The following is an 18412-nucleotide window of genomic DNA, read 5'->3' on the forward strand; positions in this document are numbered from 1 at the left end:
TCGGGAGAGAAGCAGAAAAGGGAGAGGCCTGGCGGTACCACAGATGGGATCAAACTGGGTGTCTGTCACCAACCTCAGACAGGTCACTTTCCCTCAGCAGCCTCTCGGTAAAATCAGGCTGATAACACCACCCATCTGGGAGGGCTCGCAGGGATTCCTCGAGAGAATGAATGCACTGGCAACTTTTCCCACGTGGAGGCTGACACACAGGAAGAGCTCCGCCCTGGGGCTGGGAAGACAGGACTGGAGGAGAGGGAGGGTCCCCGTTCACCCTCCCACCGCTGGGAAGGGCTCCTTTCCTAGGAACACCACGGGGTCTCCCTTCAGCCTTTTCCCAGGCTCAGGGAGGGGAGCTAGGGCTGTGCACACTATCTCCACTGGAAGGGGAGGGCTGGAGGTCCACAGAGGAAGGGACTTACCTAGTGCAGGAGCAGCAAGTGCACACTGAACCCTGGAGTCCTCATCTCTAGCCTAGCTCCAAAACCTCCACCAGGATCGGATCGCAGCTTCCATTTGAGGCCATTTCTAGGCCAGCGGCCCTGCAATGAGAAGCATCCTGGAGAGATGCCAGATTCCTCCTCCCTTGCACGGCAGTCCCCTGTGGGAAGCCACTCCCAGCCCCAGAAGAGGGATTCCCTTTTTAAAGCAAAGCAGTGTTCCCTACTTCACCCACCCCAGAGTCATTCCACTGCCTCTGTCTGTCCTATTGGTCCAAGGGTGCTATGGTCTGAATGTCCCTGACCCCCAAAACTCACATGTTGAAACCTAATGTTAATGTCAGGGTATTAAGAGGCGGGGCCGGCCGGGCGCTGTGGCTCAAGCCTGTAATCCCAGCACTTTGGGAGGCCAAGGCGGGCGGATCACGAGGTCAGGAGGTCAAGACCATCCTGGCTAACACGGTGAAACCCCGTCTCTACTAAAAAATAGAAAAAATTAGCCGAGGGTGGTGACGGGCGCCTGTAGTCCCAGCTACTCAGGAGGCTGAGGCAGGAGAATGGCGTGAACCTGGGAGGTGGAGCTTGCAGTGAGCCCAGATCGTGCCACTGCAATCCAGCCTGGGTGACAGAGCGAGAGCGAGACTCTGTCTCAAAAAAAAAAAAAAGGGCCGGGCGCGGTGGCTCAAGCCTGTAATCCCAGCACTTTGGGAGGCCGAGACGGGCGGATCACGAGGTCAGGAGATCGAAACCATCCTGGCTAACACGGTGAAACCCCGTCTCTATTAAGAAATACAAAAAACTAGCCGGGCGAGGTGGTGGGCGCCTGTAGTCCCAGCTACTCGGGAGGCTGAGGCAGGAGAATGGCGTGAACCCGGGAGGCGGAGCTTGCAGTGAGCTGAGATCCGGCCACTGCACTCCAGCCTGGGCAACAGAGCGAGACTCCGTCTCAAAAAAAAAAAAAAAAAAAAAAAAAAGGGGGAGTTGATTAGGATGTGATTGGGTGGGCTCCCCGACATGAATGGGGCTAGTGCCCTTATAAAAGAGGCCTGGGGGCCGGGCGCGGTGGCTCACGCCTGTAATCCCAACACTTTGGGAGGCTGAGGCGGGTGGATCATGAGGTCAAGAGATCAAGTCCATCCTGGGCAACATGGTGAAACCCCATCTTTACTAAAAATACAAAAATTAGCTTGGTGTGATGTCACGCGCCTGTAGTCCCAGCTACTCAGGAGGCTGAGTTGGGAGAATCCTTTGAACCCAGGAGGCAGAGGTTGCAGTGAGCCAAGATCATGCCACTGTACTCCAGCCTGTCGACAGAGCAAGACTCTGTCTCAAAAAGAAAAAGAGGCCTGGGGAGCTTGTCCACAACTTCTGCCACAAGAAGACACAGCTAGAAGGCCACATGTATGAGGAACAGGCAAATCTGCTGACGCTTTGATCTTGGACCTCCCAACCCCTAGAACTACAAGCAATAAATTTCCTTTATTTTTTGGCGGGGGAGGGGCGTGGGTGTGGGGTGTTCAAGCGATTTTCCTGCTTCAGTCTCCCAAGTAGCTGGGATTACAGGCGCACACCACCATGCCCGGTTAATTTTTTGTATTTTTAGTAGAGATAGGTTTTCACTATGTTGGTCAGCCTGGTCTCAAATTCCTGACCTCAGGTGATCCAGCCGCCTCAGCCTCCCAAAGTGCTGGGATTACAGGTGTGAGCCACCGCGCCCAGCGGATAAATTTCTGTTGTTTATACATTATGCAGTCTAAGATATGTTGTTATAGCAGCCCAAATGGACTAAGACAGAGGGCTTCCAGATTCTTCCCTGGCCTCAAGTCCTCCTCTTCCCCCCAGTCCTCCCATACTCCCCAGTAGTCCAGCCTGTCACTAACTTTCTTGCCTCCAGGTTTTCCCATCACACCTGCCTGGAAACCCTAATAGCCATCTTGTTTTGGGGTAGGTTGGGGCTACTGCAAACTCAGGGTCTCTACCCTCAGTTGGGCTCTCACCCAGCCCAAGAATCCTGTTTCTCTGTGTCCCCTGCCCATTCCCCTCAGGGCATTTCAAATGCCTCCAGTCATTGAGGCACAGTGGCTCATGCCTGTAATCCCAGGACTTTGGGAGGCCGAGATGGGCGGATCACTTGAGGCCAGGTGTTCTTTTTTTTTTTTTTTTTTTTTTGAGACGGAGTCTTGCTCTGTCCCCCTGGCTGGAGTGCAGTGGGGCACTATCTCGGCTCACTGCAAGCTTCGCCTCCCGGGATCATGCCATTCTCCTGCCTCAGCCTCCCGAGTAGCTGGGACTACAGGCGCCCGCCACCGCGCCCGGCTAATTTTTTTGTATTTTCAGTAGAGACGGGGTTTCACCATGTTAGCCAGGATGGTCTCGATCTCCTGACCTTGTGATCTGCCCGCCTCGGCCTCCCAAAGTGCTGGGATTACAAGCGTGAGCCACCGCGCCCGGCCTCGAGGCCAGGTGTTCAAGACCAGCCTAGGAAACACGGTGAAACCCTATCTCTATTAAAAATACAAAAAAAGGGGCCAGGTGCGGTGGCTCACGCCTGTAATCCCAGCACTTTGGGAGGCTGAGGTGGGTGGATCATCTGAGGTCAGGAGCTCAAGACCAGCCTGACCAACATGGAGAAACCCCGTCTCTACTAAAAACACAAAATTAGCCGGGCATGGTGGTGCATGTCTGTAATACCAGCTACTCAGGATGCGGAGGCAGGAGAATCGCTTGGACCCAGGGGGCGAAAGTTGCAGTGAGCCGAGATCATGCCATTGCATTCCAGCCTGGGCAACAAGAGCGAAACTCCACCTCAAAAAAAAAAAAAAATAATAATAATACAAAAAGAAATAAGCCAGGTGTAGTGGCACATGCCGGTAACCCCAGCCACTTGGGATTCTGAGGCAGAAGAATCAGTTGAACCTAGGAGGCAGGCATTGCAGTGACCTGAGATCATGCCACTGCACTCCAGCCGGGGTGACAGAGTGAGACTCTGTCTCAAAAAAAAAAAAAAAAAAAAAAAAAGCCTCCAGTCTTCTCAATCCCTCATTCCACCGCCCCTCTCCCCCAGCAGAAATCTCCCTACTACTTTTTGGAGAAAATAGAAGCCATTAGCTGGGAACTCTCATTTCCAGCCTCCAAACCTTCTACCTCTTCCCTCAGCCAGCCTCAGGAGGCACACCCCTCCTCCACAGAACGGCCCCCGTGAAACCGCCTTTGCAAAATTGTAACTCAGGAAATTATGACAGTGAAACAAATCAGACCTAACTGACTCTATCTTGTTTCTAACCCTTAAGCTGTCCTTGTTCACTCCTGGGCGTAGGCTGAACTAACTTTGGGAAGCAATTCAGTTCATGGTTTGAAACAAAATTTATAACAGCCCTTTCCCAAAAAGACCCCCCTTCTTGCCTAGGGTCCAGTCCGCCTTTGCAGGACTAACAAATTAGCTATAAGATTAGAAATTACAATTTAAGGGTCATGCAGCCTTTGGATCCTCCCCAAATTGCTCCTGGGGTAACATCACTATTGTAAAACCTAAAGTCAGTGCTTGAGATATTTTGCAGACCCTGCACTCGATGGATCAGCTGACACCACCCAGACTGGTAATCTGGCCCAACCAGTTCTACCATCGCACCCAGGAACAGAAGACATTAAGAACACCTAACTTCCACCTCCTATGATTCCATCTCCAACCTGACCAGTCAGCATTCCCCACTTCCTGACCTCAAGTGATCTGCTTGCCTTGGCCTCCCAAAGTGCTGGGATTATAGGTGTGAGCCACTGTGCCCAGCCACCCACTCCCTCTTTTTGGAAACCTGACATCTCGGCTTCTCGCCTGGACCCAAACTCTTTCTGTCCCAAACGGCACCCCAGTCTTTTCTCCAACTCTGCGCCCTGTCCCATGCAACTCTGCGCCCTCTCCCTTCTCTAGGGAACAGTACTTCGGCCCACCCAGTCCCTCAGGATGGAGACCCGGATGTTGCTGATGAAGAGGCGGTCCCCTCCATCACCGCTCCTGGTCAGGCTGCCTCCTTAGCACCTCCTGCAGGTGGCCAACTCTTCCCTTCTGCACCACCCATTTGCCTGGCTCAGGGTATCAGCGTCCCTCAACCTGGGCCACTGTATCTTCCAGCCCCCATCCCCACCCCATCCTCCCACCATCAGACTCTCTCCCTGGAGACCATTCTGTATGCAGCAGCCCTTTCTTTTATTTTACTTTTTTTTAGCGATAGGGTCTCTTTCTGTGGCCCAGGCTGGAGTGCAGGAGTCTAATCATAGCTCACTGCAGGCGTGAACTCCTGGGCTCAAGTGATCCTCCCACATCAGCCTCCTGAATAGCTGGAACTGCATGAGGCTACAGGCATGCACCACGGGGTGTCACTATGTTGCCTGGGCTAGTCTTTTTTTTTTTATCCAGACAGAGTTTCGCTCTGTCACCCAGGCTGGAGTACAGTGTCACAATCTTCCCTCACTGCAACCTCTGCCTCCCAGTTTGAGGTGATTCTCCTGCCTCAGCCTCCCGAATAGCTGGGATTATAGGCACGCCACCAAGCCTAGCTAATTTTTGTTATTGTTGTTGTATTTTAGTAGAGATGGGGTTTCATCATGTTGCCTAGGCTGGTCTTGAACTCCTAAGCTCAGGCAATTCATCTACCTCAGCCTCCCAAAGTGCTAGGATTACAGGTGTGAGCCACTGCACCCAGCCTAGGCTGGTCTTGAACTCCTGGGCTCAAGTGATCCTCCTGCCTTAGCCTCCCAGTGTTGGGATTACAGGTGTGAGCCACTGTGCTTGGCCTCAGCAGCCCTCCTTTTTTTTTTTTTATTGAGATAGAGTCTCACTCTGTCACTCAGGCTGGAGTACAGTAGCATGATCATTGCTCACTGCAGCCTCGAACTCCTGGACTCAAGCCATCCTCCTGCCTCAGCCTCCTGAGTAGCTGGGACTACAGGTGCATGCCTAATATTTATTTATTTACTTATTTTGTAGACCCAACCTTATGCTCCAGCCAAATTGCACAATTTACAGTTTCTAGAATACTCCATGCTTTTGGACCTTCCCACATTCTTTTCTATTTTTTCCCTTGGTCCCGCTGCCTGGACTGGTCTTTACTGGACAGCTTCTACACTCTGGGTCCTATAGTCTCAGCCCAAACTTCCTCTCTCTGCAAAGATTTCCCTGATGCCATGTCTGGGAGACATATCCTACAGGTCATTCTATATGATCCTGTTCATTCAGCAACTATTTCCTGAGTACTTACTATGTGCAGATGCAACGCAAGGGGCTGGGAATACAGAAGTGCACAAAACAGACGCAGTCTCTGTTCCTAGGCTCCTTACATTCTGGTGAGGAGAGACAGATAGGCAACAAGCAAAACAATCAATGAAGAGATAATTTCAAGGAATGGTAAATGCCATGAACAAATTGAAACACGTGATCAAGAACTGAGAGTAGGCTGAAGGCAGTGGCTCACACCTGTAATCCCAGCACTTTGGGAAGCCAGGGCAGGCACATTGCTTGGGCTCAGGAGTTTGAGACCAGCCTGGCCAACATAGTGAAACCCTCTCTCTACAAAAAATACAAAAATTAGCCGAGCATGGTGCTGCACGCCTGTAGTCTCAGCTACTCAGGAGGTTGAGGTGGGAGAATCACTTGAGCCCGGGAGGCAGAGGTTGCAGTGACCTGAGATTGCGCCACTGCACTCCAGCCTGGGCAACAGAGCCAGACACTGGCTCAAAAAGAAAGAAAGAGAGAAAGAGAGAAAGAGAGAAAGGAAGAAAGGAAGAAAGGAAGGAAGGAAGGAAAGAAGGAAGGAAGGAAGGAAGGAAGGAAGGAAGGAAGGAGAGAGAACTGAGAGTAGTTGGGAGTAGAGCAACATTCAGACAGAGGGGTCAGGGAAGACATTTTGGAACATAAGGAAGAGCTAATCAAGGGGAGATCTGCGGGAAGAGTGTTCCGGATAAAGGAACAGGTAGAGCAAAGGCCCTGAGGTGGGAACATGCAAGACGGCCAGTGTGACTGGAGCAAGGTGAGCAAATATGGTAAGAGGTGAGGTCAAATAGGTGGGAACGGCCAGGTCACCCGGTGTCTTGAAACTATGGTAGGGTTTTGGTTTTGGTTTTGTGTTTGAGAGGGAGTCTCGCTCTGTCACCCAGGCTGGAGTGCAATGGCGAGGTCTCAGCTCACTGCAACCTCCGCCTCCCGGGTTCAAGCAGTTCTCCTGCCTCAGCCTCCAGAGTAGTTGCGATTACAGGCGCCTGCCACCGTGCCCGGCTAATTTTTGTATTTTTAGTAGAGATGCGGTTTCACCATGTTGGCCAGGCTGGTCTTGAACTCCTGACCTCGTGATCCACCCACCTCGGCCTCCCAAAGTGCTGGGATTATAGGCATGTAATCCCTACTAAAAATACAAAAATTAGCTGGGCATGATGACGCGTGCCTGTAATCCCAGCTACTCGGGAGGCTGAGGCAGGAGAATTTCTTGGACCGGGACCCAGGAGGCAGAGGTTGCAGTGAGCCGAGATCGCGTCACTGCACTCCAGCCTGGGCTACAGAGCAAGACTCCATCTCAAAAAAAAAAAAAGCCCAGGGCCGGGCGCGGTGGCTCAAGCCTGTAATCCCAGCACTTTGGGAGGCCGAGACGGGCGGATCATGAGGTCAGGAGATCGAGACCATCCTGGCTAATACGATGAAACCCCGTCTCTACTAAAAAATACAAAAAACTAGCCAGGCGAAGTGGCGGGTGCCTGTAGTCCCAGCTACTCGGGAGGCTGAGGCAGGAGAATGGTGTGAAACCGAGAGGAGGAGCTTGCAATGAGCTGAGATCCGGCCACTGCACTCCAGCCTGGGTGACAGAGCAAGACTCCGTCTCAAAAAAAAAAAAAAAAAAAAAAAAAAAAAAGCCCAGGTGAGGTGGCTCACGCCTGTAATCCCAGCACTTTGGGAGGCTGGGGCGGGTGGATCACCTGAGGTTGGGAGTTCGAGAGCAGCCTGGCCAACATGGAGAAACCCCGTCTCTACAAAAAAATACAAAATTAGCTAGGCGTGGTGGCGGGCACCTGTAATCCCAGCTACTCGGGAGGCTGAGGCAGGAGAATCGCTTGAACCCAGGAGGCAGAGGTTGCGGTGAGCCGAGATTGTGCCACTGTACTCCAGCCTGGGCAACAAGAGCAAATCTCTGTCTCAAAAATAGAAAAAAAGTGCTGTCCTGTGAAGCCTAAGACCTCATTAGCTGGGTCATGCCTGGAAAAAAATTATTGCTTGGGCCCATCTGGCTGAGCCGGATCCGGATCCTATGGGGCTGACACCTGGGGGGCTGCTGGTTTCTGCCTGCAGCATCCTCACCCACTGCAGCCATTGCAGTTCTGACCAAATCCAGGTGGTGGCGCCAGCACCTCAGGCTTGACTCTGGCTTTCCGGAGTAGAGACCCTGCAAGAACTGTCCCCCTCGCCAGCGCCTGCTTCCCTCTGGGAGCCTCAGTTCCAGGGCCTGCCTGCTCCTGGTAAAGACTTTGTAGCATGGCTTCACCAGGGAGAGGGGAGCTGAGGTTGGCAGACTCAAACTAGGGGCCAACCCCTACTCCTGGAGGTTAGGGAGGTGGGCTACAAGAGCCCCTTTGGGCCAAAGAGAAACTAGGGGTATCAGGCCACTGGGAGTTGGGGGTCAGGAACCCGGGTAGGCTGCTCTGCTTCAGTGGACTCTGGCCACACCCCCATTAACCCTCTGCATACCCTGCCCCACCTCATTTGAGGTCCCAGGTGCTGCTTCCTTGCCAATGGGTAGGGGCAGCCTGGGGGTGCCCCAGGGCCCAGGCAGGGCCCGCGGATTGGGAGTCCTCATGGCCTGGCAGCCAAACAGGCTTGAAATGGGGACCCAAAGCAGAGAGGATGCTTGGATGCTCTTACCAGCTGCCAGCTTCACGTCTCCTGAGTTGGGGGATCTCTGGTCCCCTGTCCTGCTTTGTGGCCAAGGGAGCCCAGGATCCTGGCCAGAGGATGGGCCTGCGCCCCACTCCTGGTTCTGGGTGCAGCTCGGCAGATGGGAATCCAGGAGCTCAGCTTGGGCACCCTCCCCACCTTCAGCTCCAAGCCCGGTTCCAAGAGGACCCAGGGCTGGGCAGAGGCTTGTCCCCAAGATCCTCCCCTGCCCCTCATCTTTCCTATTTGAGGGAAGACTGAGACCCTCAAAGTCCAGCTGGAGGCATCCCTGCCCATTCTGCTTGGACTTAGCACACCCTGGTCTCTGCTCTAGGAATCTGCCCTCCACCCCCCCATTCTGGGGGTCCACCCAACACCCACACACACTTCCACAGACCCCCCTCTCTCTCCCTTTTGGCCATGCCCTCCTCTCCCAGGATCCCAGATGTGCAGCTGTCCTCCTCTGAGGCTCTGCCTCTGTTCTCAGGAGGCTGGGGCCCGGCCAGCTGTTTTCTCTGGGCAGCCAGCTGTTTTGCCCATCAGGAAGCAGTCCTGGCTCCTCTGCTAAAATCGTTGCTGTGGCTGCAGCGTGGCAGCCCTACTGAGCCAGGTCCTGGGAGCTGTTAACTCCTCTGGGCCCAGGCAGCCCCTTCCCTCTCTCAGCCCTGATCCCTTCTGCCTCCCCCAGACCCACAGAACTAGCCCATCGCGGGACTTCTAGAGACCCCAAGAAAACCAAGTTTTGCTATCCCCACCCCCTTCAACAACTCCTAACCCCCGCCCTGCTCCACAGAGCCTTGTCCTCAGGTGAACCCAGCAGGAAGCTCAAAGGGATAAATGTTAACCTTATTCAGAATAATAATAATAGCTATCATTAACCGTTTGCTGTGTGCCAGGCATCTGCTAAGTGCTTTTTTTTGGAGTGGGCAATGGAGTCTCACTCTGTCACCCAGGCTGGAGTGCAATGGCATGATCTCGGCTCACTGCAGCCTCTGCCTCCCAGGTTCAAGCGATTCTCCTGCCTCAGCCTCCTGAGTAGCTGGGATTACAGGCATCTGCCACCACACCCAGTTGATTTTTGTATTTTTAGTGGAGATGGGGTTTCACCATGTTGGTCAGGCTGGTCTCCAACTCCTGACCTCAGGTGATGTACCTGTCTCAGCCTCCCAAAGTGCTGGGATTACAGGCGTGAGCCAGCGCACCCAGCCTGCTAAGTGCTTTAAATGTATTATCTAACTTGATTTTCACAACAACCCTGTGAAGTCAGGAATTCTTTTTTTTTTTTTTGAGACGGATTCTGTTGCTGTGTCGCCTAGGCTGGAGTGCAGTGGTACTATCTTGACTCACTGCAACCTCTTGCCTCCCCGGTTCAAGCAATTCTCCTGCCTCAGTTTCCCAGCTTGTAGCTGGGACGACAAGCACGTGTCACCATGCTCAGCTAATTTTTGTATTTTTAGTAGAGACAAGGTTTCACCATTTCACCATGTTGACCAGGCTGGTTTTGAACTCTTGACCTCAAGTGATCTGCCCGCCTTGGCCTCCCGAAATGCTGGGATTACAGGCATGAGCCACCATGCCTGACCAGTTGGGAATATTTTTACTCTACAGAAGAGGAAACTGGGAAACTGAGGCACAGAGAATCTAAATAAATCACTTGCCCAAGCTCATCCAGAGTTGGGGTTTGGGGTTTGAAACCAAGTCTGCCCGTCTCACTCTGGCCAGCCCTGGCGGCTCTGGAACTGCTGTTGGTGTTACTGTTTAAGTTCCCCGGAGCTTTTGCCCCAGGCTTTCTCTCCCTATCCTCAGTCGCCCCACCTGTAGAATGGGGACACTCTAGCATGGAGTTAACACCACCAGTTCTGAGTATGGAGCTGTGTCAGCTTCTGTGCTCGATTCTTTCCAAGTATTCATTAGCAGATTACTCCTCCTGGTGGCTACATTCGGCCTGGGCTAGAATCCTAGCTCTGTTGCCTCCAGACTGCCTGGCTTTGGACAAGTGACTGGACCTCTCACAGTCTACCAGTCTCCAAAGCTGGAAAATGGAGACAGGAACAATGCGTCTGCATCTCTGATTTTGTTACGGAAAGGTGGAGATGACGCAGGTAAAGTGATTAGCCCAGGACCGGACCCAGAGGTAGTGAGTGGGAAATGCTCCCTGTTACTATTCTATTTAACCACAATGGTCAAGGACAGGATCCGAGTGGCCCATCCACCACGGCGTGCCCCCATGCTCAGCTCAGAGCTGGTACGTAGGAGGGCTCTGTGATTACCTGTGAATGAATGAACCTGGTCCATGGTCCCCACATGGGGAAAGCAGGCTGGGAGAGGGCCATACCTGTCCAAGATCACAGTTACCGGGTGGCTCTGGGATTCAGCCCTGTCCGTGAGTCTGCCAGGGGCCCCTGGTCCAACTCCTGTACCCCTAGGGCCTTCTCTCTTGAGGCCAGGACCTGGACTAGGGAGGGGACAGGGGAACAGGGACAATCCCATGGCTAAGTAAGACAACCCAGTAGGTGACTTGGCTGTGGCTGGGTGGGATCTCAGGGTCTGGGAGCGACCCCTCAGGATGCAGTGACCCGTGCTCTCCCTTTTTGTCCCCTCCCCCCTGCCCACCATGGGTCAGTTCCCTGGTCCCAGCCTAGACATCTGGAACTGGGGCAGACAAAGGGCTGCGGGAAGGGACAATAACCTTCTGTCCATTTTCAGATGTCGGGCTGGGCCTGGCCAGGGCTGGGGGCCGGAGCCCCGGCGAGGCGGTGCCAGGCCCCCCGCGGGCAGCGGACAATGTTGGCAGTGATGGAGAGGAGGCATTTCAAAGCGTTTTGTTCCCGCTGACCCCCTCCCCCCCCAACATCTCGCCCCAGCTCGGGGCGAGGCCCCATCCCCACCCCCAGCCACCCAGGCCTCTGCTCTGGGCGGCTTGGGGACCAGCCACATTCTTGACCTCAGGGGAAAAGTTTAGACTCTTTGCGCCCTGGGCAACAATAACAGTGTCACAGAACTGATTTAGGAGCAGCACTTACCATCACAAAGCAGCAGACAAAGAGCCAGGCTGAGAACGTGCCGGGCCGCGGCAACTACTCCACCAACCACGGCTCGCTTCTCTCCAGGCTCTGCCAGGCAGGACTGGGTGCCAGGCCCCACACCCTAGGCACACCAGGGGAGGACCTGAGGTGGGCAGTGGTCAAGAAGAGACAGGGAAAACCAACCGGGAATGTGGAGGCCTGAGAGCCGTTCCTGCTCCACCACCAACTTGCTACGTGACCCTGAGCAAGTCCTTCCCCACTGTGGGCCTCAGTTTCCCCATCTGTAACAGAAAGGCTAAACTACAAGGCCAAAAGCACGAGGCTCTGATCTTGCAGGCAGAAGGGTTTCAATGAGGTTGATGATAGTGGTGATGGTGGTGCTGCCAAACCCCCTCCTCCAACTCCTGTACCCCTAGGGCCTTCTCTCTTGAGGCCGGAACCTGGACTAGGGAGGAGACAGGGGAACAGGGACAATCCCATGGCTAAGTAAGACAACCCCGAAGGTGACTTGGCTATGGCTGGGTGGGATCTCAGGGTCTGGGAGCGACCCCTCAGGATGCAGTGAGAAGTAAGGATGCAGTGAGAAGTATTTGCCACTTGGTCCTGGGCACTTCACAGGTGCCAGGCACGGTGCTTACTAAGCCCTTTCAGACCTTCATATCCTTTTATCATGTAAACTTTCTCAGACTCACAAAGCAGATGTATAATTAGCTCCACTTTACAGTTGATAAGCTAAGGCTCAGAGAAGTTGAGTCATTTGTCCAGCGCCACACAGCCTGGAGGTTGTGGAGCCAAGACAAGGCGGAGCTGCTTCCTTCCCGAAATTATACTCCAGTGGGAAGGAGAGAGGAGCAACGAGGCAGCTGGACATGGTGAGTTCTGGCTGGGAGGGCCTCTCCTCCCCGCCAGAAGGCTATGAATAAAGAAATGTCTGCTTATCCCCAGGGGAAATTCCGCCCTTGGAGCAGGTGCCTTTATTTTTTTTTGAGACAGAGTCTCGCTCTGTCACCCAGGCTGGAGTGCAGTGGTGCGATCTCGGTCACTGCAACCTCCACCTCCTGGGTTCAAGCAATTCTCCTGCCTCAGCCTCCTGAGTAACTGGAACTACAGGCGCCCGCCACCACTCCTGGCTAATTTTTTTCTTTTCTTTTCTTTTTTCTTTCTTTTTTTTTTTTTTTGAGATGGAGTCTCCCTCTGTTGCCCAGGCGAGAGTGCAGTGGCGTGATCTTGGCTTACTGCACGCTCCGCCTCCCGGGTTCGCGCCATTCTCCTGCCTCAGCCGCTTGAGTCACTGGGACTACAGGCGCCCGCCACCATGCCCGGCTAATTTTTTTGTATTTTTAGTAGAGATGGGGTTTCACCGTGTTAGCCTGGATGGTCTCGATCTCCTGACCTCGTGATCTGCCCGCTTGGCCTCCCAAAGTGCTGGGATTACAGGTGTGAGCCGCCATGCCTGGCACGCCTGGCTAATTTTTGTATTTTTCGTAGAGACGGGGTTTTACCATATTGGCCAGGCTGGTCTCCCAACTCCTGACCTTGTGATCCACCTGCCTCGGCCTTCCAAAGTGCTGGTATTACAGGCGGGAGCCACCGCCCCTGGCCGCAGTTGCCGTTAAAAACGAGGTTGGACCAGCATAGTGGCTCCCACCTGTAATCCCAGCACTTTGGGAGGCTGAGTTGGGTGGATCACTTAAGCCCAGGAGTTTGAGACCAGCCTGGGCAACATGGCAAAACTCCATCTCTACAAAAAATACAAAAATCAGCCAAGCATGGTGGCCATGCACTCCAGCCTGGGCGACAGAGTGAGACCGTGTCTCAAAAAATAAAAATAAAGTAAAAAAAAAAAAAAAAAAGCTTGATTGATTCTTATCTGTGAGCAGAGGTGGGCCTGGGTGGACACTCAGATGCAGGGGATTGAATGCAATGACCTCCAGTGGAGGCCCTCTAGGAATCAGAGGCACTATGGAAGAACATTTAAGGGATCAGGCTCTGCAGCCAAGCTATGGGCTTGAATCCCAGCTCTTTTTCTCGCAGTGTGTCCACAGATGAGTCACTTCAACGCTCGGTGTCTCAGTTTTCCAATCTGTAACACTGACTCCACATTGCAGGAATGTGGTGACCATTCAGCAAGGTACGTGGACGACCTCAGAACAGAGCCTGACCCAGTGAGGAAGGCCTGTTTCTACTCGGCCGGGTCCCCCCCAGCCAGGTCCCACCTCAAAGCAGGCACCACTGGGGTGCTGTGGCATGCAGTCAGCTGTTGACCTTGTTTTTTGGGAAGTGGTTGGGCTTTGAAGACAACATGTGGGACTATGGTTAGACACGAAGAGCGAAGGGGTCCCCATTCTCTGGGGGATGTAAGGCAACCATGGCTTCCCAGGGATAGTTAGAGGAGATTGTGGCTTCTCTGAGGCCCAGGCAGGGGCTGCTCCTGCTACTAGGCTGGGCCCTGGGCATGGTGCCTGGAGAGAGAACAGAAAGGAAAGGCCTGGAGGTGCTGGGCAGAGTTGGCTCCCTCCAAACCTCAGCCTCTTCAATTCAGGGGGAAACTGCACGTGGAGAGGGAGAGATGTGGTCCAAGGTGGCTTCCATAACACAAACAGCCTGCGGTGTGATGGGGAGGCCTGGTGGGTTTGAGTACCACCAGTCTGCTGTGTCACCCGGGATGAACTGCTAACCCTTTCCGAGCTCATTCCAAAGGTCTTTTACAATCCAAAGTGTTAAAAGGAAACCATTACAGGAGCCTCTGTGATTTCACAAATCTAATCAGGAAGTTGGCTAGGCTGGGTGCGGTAGGTCAGGCCTATACTTACAGCACTTAGGGAGGCTGAGATGGGAGGGTTGCTGGAGCCCAGGAGTTCAAGACCAGCCTGGGCAATATAGTGAGACCTTATCTTTTTTTTTTTTTTTTTTTTTTTTTGAGATGGAGTCTTACGCTGTTGCCCAGGCTGGAGTGCAGTGGCGCGATCTCGGCTCACTGCAAGCTCCGCCTCCCGGGTTCCCGCCATTCTCCTGCCTCAGCCTCCTGAGTAGCTGGGACTACAGGCGCCCGCCACCGCGCCCGGCTAATTTTTTTTTGTATTTTTATTAGAGACGGGGTTTCACTGTGGTCTCGATCTCCTGACCTTGTGATCCGCCCGCCTCGGCCTCCCAAAGTGCTGGGATTACAGGCTTGAGCCACCGCGCCCGGCCCTTTTTTTTTTTTTTTAATATAAAGATATATTCCATACAAGAGAGACCTTATCTTTTAAAACAGAAATTTAAAAATCATACAAATAAAAATAAAACACAAAAAGTTGGCTGGGAATCCGGGAGTCCTATACCCTAGACTCCAGCCCCTCTTGCCTCCTCCAGCTTCTCTAACCATCCCTTCAGCTCCCCTCACCCAGCCACTGGTGACACAGACAGAGGGTGAGACAGTCACAACGGAAAATGCCACAGAACCATGAGGACCCACAGAGATTGTGGGGGGTCTCGGGGAGCCCCAACGTGGACAACCTCTCCCTCCCTCACTGCCTGGCCGTGGGGCCAGAGGAGCACTCACCCGGGCAGAGCCTCTTGGGGGTACTCCTCAGCCCAGGAGGTGGATGGCACTGCTGGGGCGTCTCTGGCATAAAGTGACTCCCACCCAGCTCCTGCTGCTGAGAAGGGCTGGTCAGGCGGGGCCCTCAGGTGCCAGACCGCCCTTCCCGGGCACAGATTTTCCTGGCATCTTCTGGGCAGGAAGGGTACTGGCTGGGGGTTGGGCAGAGGAGCAGGGAAAGATTGGAGCAAAGGTGTCTCACGGAGGGCTTGCCCCAAACCTCCACCCCACTCTCCTTCTGGACACTGTAGGCCAAGGGTCCAGGGAGTCAAGGAGCCTCAGGAATGGGGAGAGGTCTGATCAAGGAGGCTGAGAGGAACCCAGGCCCCTGCCCCTCCCCACTCCCATCCACTGCCAGCAGGCCCACACGGAGGTGTTTGCTTTTCCTGCCTCTACACTGAGTCCATTCAGAGCGGCCGATCCCCACCCCCGGCCGACATCCAGCCAGCCAGGGCACCAGGGAGCGAGATCACGGCCCCCGCGTCCCCCTCCACAACCCTTCCTGCCCTCTTCACTGCGGGGGATACCTCAGCCACAAGGGCTTCCTAGTTTCATGGGCGACTGGGGCATGGGGGGCAGGCAGGAGGAGAGAAAGAGGGAAACCAAGCGGAGAAGAGGGTGGTGGGAAGGAGCCAAGGAGAGGGAGGCAGAGGAGAAGGCTCCTGATGGAGGAGGCCCAGGCAGAGATGGGGCAGGGACAGGACGGGGTAGCCACAGAGCACAGCACTGTCTAGGAGGCAGGCAGGGCCGTCTCTAACTGGTCCAGGGCCTCACAGCCTGGCTCTGCACCGGTCACAGCCAGCAGGGCCTGGAGTGGACACTGAGGATGGGAGCTCCTGGCGCCCACCTGAAAACCAGCCTCTTCCTCATCCCGGGAACAGGGGCCCAGGCAGGGCTGTGACCTGGTCTGGGGCCAGGGGAAGGAGGAAGGGGAAAAGTTTTCCCAAGTCAGAAGGCCATGGGGGAGGCATCTCAGGGGGTCCTGCTCTTTGCCGTCTCTGACTGTCACGTTGGTACATAAAGGGGGTAGAAAGGTCAGATGCGGCCTTTCAGGCCCGTGGGAAAAACTCTGCCCATTTCCCTAATCCATATTTATTGGTGTGAGACACTGGGGAGGGAGGAAGCCCGCCGCCCCTACCCGCCGCCCCAGCCAGGCCAGGTTAGCACTAAGAACAGGCTCCATGTCACCCAAATCCTACTCTTTGTCTCCAGATTGGCTCCAGAGTCCTCCCCCATCCCTCCTCCCCTTGGTCCCCCCCACCCAACCCCCTTTGGGGTTGCCAAGCAACCATGGAAGGGTAGCTGAGATATTTTCTTTATTACAAGCAAAAGCAAGACAGCATCATGGCCCCAGGAGGGGAGCAGGGTGGGGGCTGAGGGAGAGGGCGTCCCGTGCTCTGGGGGGACTCAGCCACCTCCACTTGTTTTGAGAGTGAGCAGTGGGGAGACAGGGCCCCAGAGCCCAAGAGAAGGAGGGAGATGGAAGACAGTGTTGGTGAAGGGGTGGGTGGAGTGTGCAGACACTGGTCCACGCTACACAATGCTAAAAGATGGGGTGGTGCCATGAGACCCAGGCCCAAGTCTCTCACCTGCCACCCACCAGCTGTGCCATCTGCAACCAAGTCGCTTCCCTTCTCTGGGCCTGTTTCCTCCTTGATAAAATGGGAATAATAACATGTATTATCTCATTTAATCCTCACAAAAGACCCAGGAGATGTTTATTTTTCCTATTTTACTGGTTAGGAAGCTGAGGTTGGGAGGCATGAAGTCATGAGCCAGGCAGGTAAATGGCAGAGGTGGAATTCCTCACCCTATCTCTCTTTTTATCTCTCTTTTTTTTTTTTTTGAGACGGAGTCTCGCTCTGTCACCCAGGCTGGAGTGCAGTGGCTCAATCTCGGTTTACTGCAACCTCCGCCTCGCGGGTTCACACCATTCTCCTGCCTCAGCCTCCAGAGTAGCTGGGACTACAGGCGCCCACCACCATGCCCGGCTAATTGTATTTTTAGTAGAGATGAGGTTTCACCGTGTTAGCCAGGATGGTGTTGATCTCCTGACCTCATGATCCGCCCAGCTCGGCCAGTGCTGGGATTACAGGCGTGAGCCACCACGCCCAGCCTTTCTCTTTTTTTTTCATAACAGCATTACTGAGATGTAATTCACATGCCATGCAATTTGCCTACCTAAAGTGTATCATTCAACAGCTTTTAGTATATTCAAGAATTGTGCAACCATCACAACAAGCCATTTTCTATTTTCTTTTCTTTTTTTTTTTTTTTTTTGAGACGGAGTCTTGCTCTGTAGCCCGGGCTGGAGTGCAGTGGCCGGATCTCAGCTCACTGCAAGCTCCGCCTCCCGGGTTTACGCCATTCTCCTGCCTCAGCCTCCGGAGTAGCTGGGACTACAGGCGCCCGCCACCTCGCCCGGCTAGTTTTTTGTATTTTTAGTAGAGACGGGGTTTCACGGTGTTAGCCAGGATGGTCTCGATCTCCTGACCTCGTGATCCGCCCGTCTCGGCCTCCCAAAGTGCTGGGATTACAGGCTTGAGCCACCGCGCCCGGCCGCCATTTTCTATTTTCTAGTTTCATTATTTTGAAAAGAAAACCCATACTCAGGCCGGGTATGGTGGCTCACACATGTAATCCCAGCACTTTTGGGAGGCCAAGGTGGGCTGATCACCTGAGGTTAAGAATTCAAGATCGGCCGGGCGCGGTGGCTTAAGCCTGTAATCCCAGCACTTTGGGAGGCCGAGATGGGTGGATCACGAGGTCAGGAGATCGAGACCATCCTGGCTAACACGGTGAAACCCCGTCTCTACTAAAAAATACAAAAAACTAGCCGGGCGAGGTGGCGGGCGCCTGTAGTCCCAGCTACTCAGGAGGCTGAGGCAGGAGAATGGCGTGAGCCCAGGAGGCGGAGCTTGCAGTGAGCCGAGATCCGGCCACTGCACTCCAGCCTGGGCGACAGAGCGAGACTCCGTCTCAAAAAAAAAAAAAAAAAAGAATTCAAGATCAGCCTGGGCAACATGGTGAAACCATATCTCTACTAGAAAAATACAAAAATTAGCAGGGCGTGGTGACGGGCGCTTGCAATCCCAGCTACTCGGGAGGCTGAGGCAGGGAGAATTGCTTGAACCCGGGAGGCGGAGATTGCAGTGAGCCGAGGTTGCACCACTGCATTCCAGCCTGAGTGACACAGTGAGACTCCATCTCAAAAAATAAAAAGAAAGCAAGCAAGCCCATACTCATTAGCCATCATTCCCCCATTTCTCCCCAACTGCCCTTCTCCCCAGCCCTAGGCAACCACTAATCTGCTTTCTGTCTCATTAGATTTGCCTATTCTGGATATTTCATATAAATGGAATTATACAGTATGTCTGAGTCCCAATTATTATTATTTTTTAGACAGGGTTTCTAAGTGGAGTGGAGTGGAGTACAGTGGCACACTCATGGCTCACTG

General features: G+C 53.9%; 1 protein-coding gene across 10 annotated transcripts in view; it reads right to left on the minus strand.

The window, feature by feature from the left end:
- CERCAM (cerebral endothelial cell adhesion molecule) overlaps positions 1–18412 on the minus strand; it is a 91889-nt gene that overhangs the window by 19191 nt on the left and 54286 nt on the right. The window contains exons 1-6 of one of the 10 annotated variants that reach the window (XM_077967723.1): positions 15483–15643; positions 14917–15107; positions 11370–11514; positions 5690–5771; positions 420–539; positions 74–229 (exon numbers count right to left, since the gene is read on the minus strand). The exons of 2 other annotated variants lie outside the window; for them this stretch is intronic. The gene's annotated coding sequence lies outside the window, so the exon portion shown is untranslated. Of the gene's footprint in view, positions 1–73; positions 230–419; positions 540–5689; positions 5772–8334; positions 8775–11369; positions 11515–14916; positions 15108–15482; positions 15644–16544; positions 16608–18412 lie in introns of those variants that run through there. 7 more of the 10 variants (XM_077967717.1, XM_077967720.1, XM_077967721.1 and 4 more) reach the window with 7 other exon arrangements.

This window comes from Macaca mulatta, chromosome 15, assembly GCF_049350105.2.
Source record: "Macaca mulatta isolate MMU2019108-1 chromosome 15, T2T-MMU8v2.0, whole genome shotgun sequence".
Classification (NCBI taxonomy): domain Eukaryota; kingdom Metazoa; phylum Chordata; class Mammalia; order Primates; family Cercopithecidae; genus Macaca; species Macaca mulatta.